The sequence below is a fragment of the Pieris napi genome, chromosome 5 (assembly GCF_905475465.1).
Source record: "Pieris napi chromosome 5, ilPieNapi1.2, whole genome shotgun sequence".
In the NCBI taxonomy this organism is placed as follows: domain Eukaryota; kingdom Metazoa; phylum Arthropoda; class Insecta; order Lepidoptera; family Pieridae; genus Pieris; species Pieris napi.
Window position 1 is genome coordinate 10,205,419 of NC_062238.1, and position 13,791 is coordinate 10,219,209.

Sequence of the window (13,791 nt, forward strand, 5' to 3'; positions counted from 1 at the left end):
ACTTAAGATGACATGTGGAACATGGTGTAATGGTAACACAAATAACTTGGCGATTAAAAAGAGTGGAGGAGAGTTCATTGCCAGTTCTTCTCTACCCTCGCCCTTGATTTGAGAACTGGCAGTAAATATAAAATTAAAAGCATTTAATGTGTATTTCTTTTTTGACGTTCATAAGTACATTGTGTTACCTATATGAATAAATTATATTGATTTGTGCCTGAAACCCGCCGTCGTTTTTACTCATGATTGTTTCTTTATGATAAAGAATTAATTGCCTTAAAAAATTATATGCGGAGGAGCAAAGCAAGCAATCGAACACACGACTTCAGGGTTGGTGCACTTCAATTGCTCAATAGAAATAAATTTCGCCTCATTGCTGTTCATTTATAAATGGAGTAATAACTTGTCTCCAATTTCCGAGCACTAAGATTCTATTACTACCTACGCTTTTACCATTTAGGATTTTATGGGCAGCTAAAGGATAATGGCGGCTTTAACATCGTAAATGTGTTTTATATATCGGAGTAGGTAAAATTTTTGTACCGTAAGTAGAAAACACCTGGTTTTATGAAGACCCGAACACGTGACAGACAATGTGTCTGCAGTTTTATGAATCATTTTTCAATGCAATTTTGGGTCTTATTTGTCTTACGAGCAAGTTATGTCAACATCATGGTCGAGCGCGAACCTCCAGCTGATCCAGTATAAAACAGCTGGATCACCTGTAATTTAGTCATTTCTAAGCGGACAAATAACATTTACAGACAGAGTAATTCAAAGTAAGATCTATTGTTGATTAAAAACTTTTAGGTCGTTTACTTTGACGTTCGTCGTTCCACAACTTAGCATTTTTTAAGACAATTTCTGCCGCGCACCACCACTATGAGGAACCAGCTGCGCACTGAAGTATTTCCGAACCAATTCGACTTAGGGTCCAAGAAAACGTACCAATTCTTAAAAGGCAGGCAACGCACTCGCGAGCCATCTGGCAATGAGAGTGTCCATGGGCGGCGGTATCTTTTAACATCAAGTGAGCCTCCTGCCCGTTTGCCCCCTGTTGTATATAAAAAATCTGACCTATACGTTACAATAAATATGATAAATTTTTAATAATAAATTATTAATATTAAGACGGTAGATTTTTCAATAACTGTCGCACTTGATTACAATAAAATCGGTGCAACTAAGAATTACCCGAAATAGTTGAGAATCCGAATTCATGTCAAATTCTGGTTATCCACAGTATGCCTGGGAAGCTGCATACTATTCGAAACTTTGAAATAGTTCTCTTAGCTTTGAATATTATGGTATTTAATCTGAAATATACAATGGTGCTAAATCCAATACTAGAGTATATTTGTATAGTATATCAGTCGAATTAATAAACGAATAATTAGCTATAAAAATGTTCCGTCACTTAAGATACGCTATTAGTAGGGGAGACCGGGTACAAAAGTAACGGCGGGTCGAAAGTAACAAATGCTCTCTAGATTCATCCAATGGTCGAACACAGCTTCGCCGCCGTCAGGCGATAGCTGAAAGCGCCCCCCTCACTTGTAGTTAGTCGCCGCGTACTTAAAGCACTGTTAGGTTGTGTGAGAGGATACTACGTAGTTTTACAAACCAAAAGTAAGTTTTTCGATATTTTGTTATTTAATGTTTACATAGTCGTAAAAGGATTGTAGTAATCTGAATGTTTGCATATCTATTTTTGATTAGATTGATTGTACATTGTTTAAATTTGTTTTTGTTTAGCACGTTCCGTTTTTAGGTTATATTTCATGTTTCAACAAAAATGATGAAGGGTACAAAAGTAACATAGTCCTATGGGTACACAAGTAACAAGTTACTTTTGTCCCCGTAATGATTTAATTACCTTTACCCCAACAGAATGCCGCGACAACGCATAAGAACAACTACACGACACATAAGTGTATAGAAAAGCGGCGGATAATTTTTTTTCTGAAAGGTGGCACGATAGTCTGGAAATGGCTGGTAATGAATGGTTGACGGTTTTTTAAAACGGCCCCCGAGCCTCTGTTTGAGATCTCAGAGTTTCAACGAACATAATGTGAGCAAATTTTTTGATAATCTTGCTGAGGTAATTGATAGGTACAAATTTGATCCAAAAGATATCTGGAATATGGATGAGACAGGGGTCCACTGTCCAAACTTAGCACGATTGTTGCTTAAAAAGGAACTGAACAAGTAGGTGCAGTAACCTCAGCAGAACGTGGAAGATTAGTAACTGTTGCTGCTGCGATTAATGCTCAAGGAGGACACATACCTCCTTTTTTTGTATTCCCATTGAAACAATTCCAAGACCACATGATACTTGAGGGACCTGTTGGTTGTGCCGGAGCTGGCAATGCCGGATGGATGCAGAATGCAGAACTTTTACTTTTTACATAAATATGTACTTGTTGATAATAAACAAGTATTACATATAATATTGTATTAATTACCAACCTCTTCTTCTTGTTACTTTCGACCCACAACGTGTTACTTTCGACCCGCCTACGTGGTCGAAAGTAACAACTGACGTTTTTTTTTTAACTCTCTGTTATTCATATAAAACACACCATAGTAAAATAAATCGTACTGCTAGTGTAAAGAACATAAACTTAATTTATTTATGGTTATATTAATTTAATGACAATATTAAAACCTAGCCACAAATCAAGTGTGAAGTACAAAGTGTTACTTTTGTACCCGGTCTCCCCTAGCTACTTCAGTTTGTACGTAAATTTAAGTTGGATAAAGTTCAATTTAACATTTAAAATACGCACCGTAATTTTTACAGCACATAAAAGTAAAAATGCAAACATTCAGAACAGATTAAATAAATATCGTACTATGTCTTATATTCGTCATAAATCTATTAACATATTTTATCCCAATACCGAGTGGCTTAAGCGTACTCTCAAACCTGAGGTCATGCAGTCGATTCACGGCTATAGGTTTTTCTGTGTTACGAAAAATTGCTCCCGCGATGAACCTAGAACTATAAACAATTTAAGTTCTATAGTTCGCTCAAAAAAAAATTCAAAAATCATTTAATCTTATAGGTAACATTGTACACTTAATATCGTCAAAAAAAAATGTATATGAAATGCTTCTAACTTTACATTTAGTGTCAATTCTTAAATCAAGGGCGTAGAACGGAAGAGAAGAACTGGCAATAAACTCTCCGCCACTCTTTTTAATAGCCATGTTTTTTTTTTCACAACGTTTGTAAGGAGCAACCATTACACCATTGTTCCATATGACATCTTAAGTAATTAATAATAATAACATAAATTAAAAACAAAGACTTGTCCTCTATCAGCAGGAGGCATGGTGAAATAGGAGCACGCACTTACATTCTCGTGGAAACATCACGCAAACACATAGTCGAAATAACTAACATCACCGCATACGAATTAAAGTACGACCAGTCACCTCAAGTAGCACCCGTTCACGAGTATGACGCATGGCCAGCCATCGGCCCCCTCGCCATATTTTAGGGAGAGACCCGACGCATGGACGCCTCTCACAATTTAAGTTCTGTTATATACATAGTTCTATCTACGCCTGAATACACTTACTACTGAATATACTTAAAGCAATTCTCATCTGACCAAGTAAACACCTGCATCGAGAATTGTTAAATCGGTTCGTGACTGGTTGCATTCGTTCAAGAGATAGCTGATTATGATAACGAGATACCTAATAACGGTTCCGCTACAGATTCCGTTTTGCAATACAGCGATATTAACTATCAAATGCTTGGACGTTGATAATTTGTTCACAAACTTGTTTTACAAAGTAATTTACTATCGCAATAAGTACGTTCATTTTGACCTATATATTATTTAGTATTAGTAATCATAACAATAAAATATACAGTATTTACAATTTACTTAACCTACATAGTAATAATTAAAATTAATAAAAGTTTAGTCCCTGTGGCAACCTTTAACGCCGGGAGCATGGCCTCGTTGTATTGCGATACTTATTCGTTGAGCGCGAAAAGCGCCAGCTCTGGGGTCACCGGTACTATCTACCAGGTACAAACTTAAATCTTTAATAAACGCCTGTGCACTTGAACCCCACGGCTCAAGAGTCTCTACTCCAAAGGGAACAAAATCGAAGTTGGAGGAGACTCTTATATTTGAACCGTAGTAGCATATTCACAATTAGCGAACTGTAATTTTTTCGATCTACTTACTGGATTGAGTGGATCGATCGGAATAATCGGATTGGTTTAATGTGGGACATGTGCATAGACCGAGACTGCGTTGGTGGGATGGTCAAGGAACTCGAAATAGGGGTTCCAAGTTGGACCCAAGAAGCATTTAAGAGATTACGATGGCGAAACATACTTGAGGAGTCTAAGGCCCAGATGGTGTTGTAAAACCATTTATGTTGATGATGGTGATTAGATCGACCGGCGAAAATTATATTCTTCTCCTAAGAAGAAATAAATCGCAGAAACATTGTGTTCGGGAATGAACTTCACAAATAAACAAGGAACTTTGGGTGAAAATAGGTACTGTATTAATGTAACAGGCAGAGAACTTTTGGTTAAAGATTGAAACAAATAAAATTGTTATTTGACTACTACATAAAAAATGTATATTTTAGGTGGTAAAATTATTTTATTTATTTATTAATACTTCGTTGCGATGACATAATAAAATTGACAAAATTAAATGAAAAGGAGGGCAACTGGCGGCCTTATCGCTTTCGAGCGATCTCTTCCAAGCATCCACTGTTGAAAAAAAAAAGAAAATATATTAAATTTGATACGGTAAGCAAGAAGTGCAAAATACATAATACACATAGTAATTTACACAAAACTAAAACAGGAACAAAAAAAAACTAAACTACAAAAGGTCACATGAAATATATAAAGTGCACATGAATCACGACAATTTTAGATCAGTCTCACGTCAGTTAATACGAAAGTTAGGGATTAGCTTAATATTGTAAAGATTATACCTGTAATGTTTATTAGTGTGTAATACATATAAAAAATACTTGACAGGATGTGAGGGGTCGCACAATAGTGCTCTAATAGTTGTATACGGGGTCTTTCAAAGGATAACTCATCATGTCACGTTCAGCATGATACTAAAATATGTACTTAATTAGCCATACAAAAGAATCTCAATAGAATAAATTAAAATAAGCTTAGTGCACGTGTCTCTTGTAAACAAAATATATAAGTTTGTGAGAAAATAAATCAGCAAGCTCACCCTGAAACGTCAATAGCTAGTTCAATTTTATATTTAATAATTAAATAAACAGAAAAATCTTTAAAAGAAAGTTGTTAAAAATTGATGTTATTAATGTTAACTCAAGCAAAGCAAAGCGTTGATTTTGCACAATTGGAATTTCGTACCACGAGAAAATGTTAATGCATCGCGATCGGTATCGCTATCGCTATTGGAAGTTACGTGTTACCAGAGTTTATTATTGTAACGATCTTCCTCCAATCCTTGGATAAACTTTTAGAACCAGGCTACTCCAGATTCCATTACAAGGTTCCACAAAAATGTAGACAATTAATGAAGTTATACTGCTTTTGGCGCGTTAGGGTAAATCACAAAAAACCGACATCCTGAAGTTAGCATAGTCAACATTTAAAAAAAAAATCCATTTCTTTCATTATGTATCTAGAAATAATTCTTTTGTGATATTTAAATAAACTTTATTTAACTAAATAATGTGTGATAATAAAACTTTCAATTTATTGATAGTTTCGTTTTTTCTACAAACGTAGAATAATAATATAATTTAAAAAGATGATGAATATGGCGTTTACCTAATAAGACCACACATTTTTTTTAATGATCAAAACCTCGGTCTATCTGTTTGTAGTATGTTAGTAGGTCTTTATACTCTCTAAATATGAAAAAAGGTTTTATAACATAGATACTGTGGTAACAGCTACCTGGGCCAATTTATAAGCTTTTAAACGAAAATACGAATTTTATACCGTAAAAAACGGTAAATTTTTATTGACGCCATTTTCATATTCCAATATATTTTATTGTGATCTTAGGTATAAAACACACACTTTGGGCACTGTCAAATTTCGAAAATAAAAAGTTACTTGACAATTCATAAGACTTGACAATCCAGAATACAGATTATACACCGTATGATACAGATTATACAACTGCCTAAACAGAATAGGATAACAAATGCCACAGATTACAGTTAAACGTACCTATATATAGGAATACTCAGGGGCACTCCTTTTCATGTAACAGCTGTTGTCAGTATGCAAATTGTTCAGTAGTTGTCTGAATAACAAATCTGCATTAAATGTTATCATATTCTATGAACTCCTTTCACTTCACCGGACAATAACTGGTATTACGTGTCCAAGGGTGCGGTTGCCGTGAGGTCACTATGGTTATCTATTATCTATGAATATAATAGGTGTGCGTGCTTGCAGATTGTTTAAAAGTAGGTGATATAAACGTACTCGTATAATGGCCTTTATTTCCCACGTTACAAAAGTATTTTATTTATTTATTTATGCTTTATTACCTTATTCACAAACATACACATAACAAAAGTACAAAAAACATGTTACAAAAAGTTATAAGGCAACGGGCGGCCTTATCGCAACAAGCGATTTCTTCCAAGCAACCCTAATGTGGAATAATGAAAAAGAAACACCGTCAGAGGGTAGCGAGTACAAGAATTGCAAAAATTATTAACAAAAAAAAAACTCAAAACAACCCGTTACTATATCTAAAAAAAGTAAAGTCTACAGGAAAATAACAATAATAATAAATAAAAGTATGTATAGACAAAAATTTAAAATACAGTTAATAAAAAAATAAAATAAATAAATCTAAAATTAGTTATTCTATAGACAAAAATATTGTAATATATTCATTTATTTCTTAAGGTATTAGAGATAATACTACTCAGGGATAATGTAGCATCCCAATAGGGAATTTGTTAAATCCAGTTGGTTTTGACAACACAAAAACATTTTATGCTTTTACAATATTAGCGGAGACGTAAGACAATTAATCCAACACAGACACAATGCTATGCTTACCTTAATATGTAACAACTAATCGGGGACTAACTTCCGTATGTTGCTGCTTAAAATATATAAATAAAAGTAATTTTTAATTTTTTAAAGCATTAAAAAGATGTAATTAATAAATAATATAATTAAGATTACTTTGTTCTTTTGTAAGAAATAAAAATACTTGTTTCTTTTTTGTTATATTATTAATTTTGTTATGAAAAACATGTGACAAAATTCCAAGCTCGATCTATTTATATGTAAAGTTCTATTTTAAACAGAATGGAAAACGAGGTCAGCTAACGAGGTAATTATTGAGATTATGTTCGTATTTGGTTGCGAGGTATGAGAGTTTTGAAGCGGGAATACTTTTATCTGCGAGAGTGCTTGTGCATTTTATTTTTAGTCGAGAACACGTCTTGTTGATGTGACATATATAATAATAAAACAGTGGCGCTACAACCCTATATGGGTATTGGACTAAAAAAATAAAATAAATCAATGGCGCTACAAACTTTTTAGGTCTAGGCCTCAGATTTCTAAATCTGTTTCATGACAATTTGTCAATCTGATAGGTATGTTGGTGATCAGACACACGCCGTCGACTATTTGGATCTAAGGCATGCTTTACGATGTTCTCCTTCACCGTACGAGCGAATGTTAAATGCGCACATAGAAAGAAATTTTCACAGCTAGGGGATCGAACCTATGACCTCGGGGATGAGAGTCGCACGCTGAAGTCTCTGAAGTCTGCTCGGCTACTAAATACGTTTTATTACGTCTTAGATTTCATTTGTTTTTTGATCTCAAAACACGTTATTACGTCTTAGACATGTCCTACCGTTTATATGCTTCACTTTAGAGTATTTATAACATATCGATACAAAAAATAAAGTTGTTCATATACACTTTATTGTTAAACAATTTAAAAAGTATATTTTTAAGGTAACTTCTATATACATTATCAAAATGAGGTCACGGGAGCGCGCAAGCGTTACTAATACATTTCACTTTGCTCACTTCATCTGCATCACATAGGAAAAACAATATTTTATTTAGGTTTTATAAACTTATTAGTAATTTTGTTAGTTAATTAATGACATATAGAATCAATAAACGTGATTTTTATGTTATACCTTTATACATTACACACGCCTTTATTACATCAATTGTTTTGGATTTATCTTTGCAAATCGCCACGCTAATAAAACTAAGAAAGCCTGAGTGAGCAACATGTACAGACTTGGCTCGTACAGTCATGCTATTCATCTCCTACAAATCAGTTTATTATTATAATTTACTAGCTGATACGGCGAACTTCGTAACTCCATATTTTGACGTTAATCTATCAAGATCTCATAACACATTGAAAGTGTTTCATTCACTCACACACATAATATCATAAAATTTAAAAAATACTGTTCTATTAGTTGTACAATTTTGTGCAGTCGTTCGGAATCGAATTTCCGCGATAAGCGAATGACATATTCTTCGTAATAGATATTTTTATTTTATACTTACTTACTATACGATACTTTTGTGGAGTGTAATTTATGACCCGCCCGATTGCAACATTTGCTTTCTTTAGGCTTATTTAAATGGAGCATAGAAGAAATAAAAATAAAGTTTAGACTTACAATACAAATCCTGCGACATTAAGTAAAACCACAAAATTAATAGTCTACCGTATACAACATCTAGCTTTATATCAAAACCCAAGCGAGAATAGAAACTATAACAAGATCCAAACATAGCGTTTTGGATAAAGCTCTATAAGTGGAGTTCGACAAGAGTAATTCCCAACTTGAAAGAAGAATAAATACCCTTTGTAACCGACTACCCAATTATTTGAAGATCCTCTTACGATGAGAGCGAATGGGTACCTTGTAGTATATTTTGCTAGTTGCAACTGCTGTATGCTATATACGGCTTTTGTTAAATAAATAGTTTGTCAATACCAATAATCTATGTCAATATTATAAAGAGGTAATACTTGTCTGTAAGGAACACACACAAAAACATTTTTAACGAACCATAACATTACAAATACGTTTTTTGTATTTTTATTTGAGAAATAATCTTGCCGTGCAATCTAGAGTTTTATAAAACGAAACAACATCACATATAGGTCCAAATGACAGCCCCCTTTTTTAAAGTAGGTTAATGTATATATGAAATTTGTTTACAGTTTTTTTGTTTGGATTAATACATTCAATCATAGGGTAGGTTTTACATTTTAAACCCTATTGCAAAGTGCAACAATGGAGTTTCTGTCTATGTGCGCATTTAACATTCGTTCGAATTAAGGAAAACATCGTTAGAAAACCAGCTTGCCTAAGATCCCGTCGGGTCTCAGGCAAGTGTGTCAGGCACAGGAGGCTGATCACTTACTTGCCTATTAGATTGAAAAATGATCAAGAACAGATACATAACGTCATAGTCGTAGAATAGTGACGGATCTGACAAATAGTAAACTTTACAGGGCAGCTATTTCAAAATAATATAAGCATGTTAGTTTTTGTCATAACTATTTTAATTCATATTCTGTTATTATGAAAATTGGCATACAAACTAACAAAAGGGTTTGTTTTGAAACAAAATAAAAATAATAACATTAAATTACACAGTTTTCTAGAAAAATCAAATGTTTCTATCAAATCCGTCACTTAACCGACTTAGTCTAGTCGACAAGTTGAAAATGGTACAAAATAGAGATACTGCTCTTAAAATTATGTACGATAGCTCATTGTATCCGGAATGACGTCTAGAAAAATGTGCCAAAAGCGTGTATTAGCACATACAAAATTGCAAAAGTTATAAACAATTAAAGATGAAAAAAAAATGGCATAAACAAAGTATAAATATTTTATTAACTTTTATGGCACTATCTTGTTAAGTATGTATGTAAGAAAGGCTCTACGAAACGAAATTTTTTTACGACCATTATTTAAACATTTTTTTTCACTTACAATTAAGACGGTAGTTCGAGAAAATTTCGTTAGTTAACAATTGTTTAACTTGTTGAAAAATTAATTTTAAGTAAAATTTCCAACGGGAATAAATTAATTATAGTGTTCAGAACACACCATAATTTTTTCAAACTTAAAAAAAAAATTCAATACCTTAAATAAATTAATTAATGTGCCGTAGTCGCTTTTGACGCCAAGTGAATCCTAAAAATGTCACGCGCAGACCTATTGTTAAATCTATCGTTAAATTAAAATTATAAATAATGGAGATAGAGATTTTGAAATTTCTTAAATATTAATAGTTTATTAAACATTGGCAAAAAACGAAATGCCATTTTTTTTTCATCTTTAATTGTTTATAACTTTTGCAATTTTTTATGTGCTAATACACGCTTTTGGCACATTTATCTAGAGGTCATTCCGGATCCAATGAGCTATCGCACATTATTTTAAGAGCAGTATCTCTATTTTGTACCATTTTCAACTTGTCGACTAGACTAACTGATTAATTTGAAATTTAAAACACATGGAATTTTTTTATTTAGCCGTAATATTTACTCAACGTAGTATGCAAACATGATAAAAAGTGGATTTTGGATTCTTGTCAAATCTGACATTGTTCTGCGATCATAGCGCTGGCTAGCTAGCTAACCCACTGGTTTTTAAAGTGAAAACGACCATATCGGCGTTGTTCACTTTTTTGGAATGGGTAAAAAAAATTTAAACTCGCGTCAGGACCTGATCGAAAATTCGTAAGACGGATGTAGAGTAGACAGCTGGCCCGGCGTATTTAATCTTATTAGATTAATCTTATTAGTCTAAATTGTCATGTATGTGTACGACAGCGCCATAAATAAATATTGTATTCTACCACATAAATAATAGTACTTTTATACTGATAATTAAAGCAATTCGTGCAAAATTATTCCCTAACCATTCCAAAATATCAAAAATGCACAACGTTAATATTCAAGCTTTCACTTCTGTCGGCACTCTCGGAGTGCAACCGTCGTTTTTTATATATCTAGCACGGACGCTAAAATCGACAGGACAGATTGTATTAAAGCAATTTATAACTCTGAAATTCATAGGATTAGCGACGGCGCGGTATAATGGTTTAATTAAGCTGGTAGCGGCCTAAATAGATATTACACAATGAAGGCCATTATGTTACTTTAATTAACCTTTAATCATAAAATTATTAGAATAAGATGAAAATTTAAGTGTTTCTTACCTTCCCAAATGATGAGCAATTGATTTAGCTTGTGTGTCCAAACTTTCGTGGGTTCTAACTCCCGCTATATCACATCGACATCCGTCGTTACACAAGCGTTTCTGAAGCAGTGTTTGCACTTTATGGAACCAGCTGCCCACTGAAGTATTTCCGAACCAATTTGACTTATGGTCTTTCAAGAAAAGAGCGTACATATTCAGATCATATTATATATATTTATAAGGTGATATTCTCTATCATATCGACGTCATTTCACAAAAGAGCGTTTTTGAAGGCAATTTTTGCCGTGCACCACTACTATGTGGAACCAGATGCGCACTGAGATATCCGAACCACTTCGACGTCCATCAAGAACTACAATTTTTAAAAGGCCAGCAGCGCATTTGTGAGCCTTCTGGCAATGCCCGTTTTTTATAAAGCAAATTGTCTTAGACACAAAGATAAGATTAAGATTCGACTTAGCGTTAACATCAAATATATGTTTAATTTCGACATATGAGAGTCATAGTAGTAGTTTAACATAAGTCTTCTTTCTGAACCTCATCTCAGACACTGACCAAAAATCAAACAGTATAAAATAAACGTGAGCAAAAGAATTCATGCAATCTGATACCGAACCTATAAAAGGCCCCAATTAAAAATTATTCTATATATTTTTATATGTAGGTCGCCGTCAGTAACATAGTATTAGTCAGTTCTACATACAGTTTATAATACTTAGGGTCTGTTTCACAACGTACGGATAAGTTCTATATAAGTTCCAAATTAGCTATTTATTACTTATTGGTAGGATAAACTTACGCGTTTCACGACTGTCAGCTAGCGCTATTCGTCACCTAAAGTCCATCATAAGTTATGAGTCCGATGAAGTGTCAAATAGCACAATTTATCTTCCAAATAATTTATGTGTTGCATAGCTATTTGGTACTTTAACCATACATTGTGAAACAGACCCTTAATAGTTTAATATCATACTTAAAAAAACACTTATTTACGAGAAATGTATAACCAAGTGGTTTTAATTACAAACAAAAAACACACATTTGATACGATACGGTATCAAATTTATTATCTTATTAGCATTTCTCATTTCTATTGGACAATTAGGCTCTCAGTTCAGTTCCGATCTCAGTTCTATTGAACAACTAGGCTTGCAGAGAACAAAGAAATGCGTTTTTAAAATAAGTGGTCCGGTGGTCTTGATTGCTTAATTATGTTAAGCACCATTAGTGAACCAGTTGGAATTGATAGTTATATGATATGGCATTCAAATGTGCCACACAGCGAGAATTAGAACACCTAGTAGACTGTTTAAATAGATAAACAAAATTGATACACAGACGCAAATTTTCTTGTGTCTGCCCTTCGTTGTGAGGGTTATGGACTTTATATATCTTATATATATAAAAATGTTATGTTGGTTTGTGTATGCTTCAAAAACTCAAAAAGTTCTGCACCAATTGAGCTGAGGCTGATCACCTACTTGCCTATTAGATTAACAAATGATCATGACACAGAAACTGAAATCTGAGGCCCGGACCTAAAAAGGTTGTAGCGCCACTGATTTATGTTACTAAAATTTTTAGTTACCTGTCAAATAATGATCCACATACACGAGGACTAAGAATACAATAAAACATATTAGAAAATAATATCTATGCCAATTGAGTATCATCGCCATACTACAAAAATAAACATATTTAAAATTCACATGTGTTATATATTACATATATAAAGCTGACGGGTCAGCATTTTCATACAATATTAGTAATTTTGTCAAGTCATGTAGCATTATTTCAACAAATTAGTTCGTATCGAGTTCGCACATCGCACCTTCACTGCAACTTGGTTGGTTAAAGAGAATCACGTTATCTTGAGAAAAATAGTCTAGTCTAGAAACTTAGGCTTCTTTGACAATATATGGAAAACCTGATTAGCTCAAACCATACCAATCGTTTGGCGCGTACGAATATTTAACGGCTTTTGTAGTTCGTGCCAAAGGAATGGACACCTAGGTTGACGATCTAAAGTCTAAACATTCCTTAAATGGTAATTACGTAAAATGACGATGCGTTTAATAATCGATTAGGATTCGTTTGTATCGCTTCCGGACCCGCCGCCGTGAATCGAATGCACCATATCAATTCGGCTAATTAATCATTTAATACTTTTTATATAGATTTCACGCGGAATCGGGCAGCTTATTCTTAATTAGCTCTTATTAATGCACAGTGAGTAAGCTCTTTTACGAAGGATTTTGTTAAATGACGTCAACGTATCTCCGGACGCATCTTCGTAACGCGGACTTGATAGGCGAACCCCACACAGTTAGTATAGGGCCCAAAAAAGCGTATCTCGGTATACCGATCGGGTGACGATCTATCGGCAGATCCAGGTATCGCTGGAAAGACGCCGTGAAGAAGGACCTAAGCAAGCTCCAAGTGCCCTATTCGCGGTAGCGCGCAATCGGACGAATTCTCTAGTTCAGAAGCTCGAGGCTCACTTTGGGTCGCTGCTCCAGAGTAGTAATAGCAGTAGAGCGTAAAAAC

At 33.9% G+C, this 13,791-nt stretch overlaps 1 long non-coding RNA gene across 1 annotated transcript; it reads left to right on the top strand.

Annotated features, from left to right (window-relative positions):
* Positions 1-1,437: 1,437 nt before the first annotated feature.
* On the top strand, positions 1,438-1,982 carry LOC125049591. The gene is made up of 2 exons (XR_007117029.1): positions 1,438-1,629; positions 1,891-1,982. It is a non-coding gene; the product is annotated as an uncharacterized LOC125049591 (long non-coding RNA).
* Positions 1,983-13,791: the final 11,809 nt, after the last annotated feature.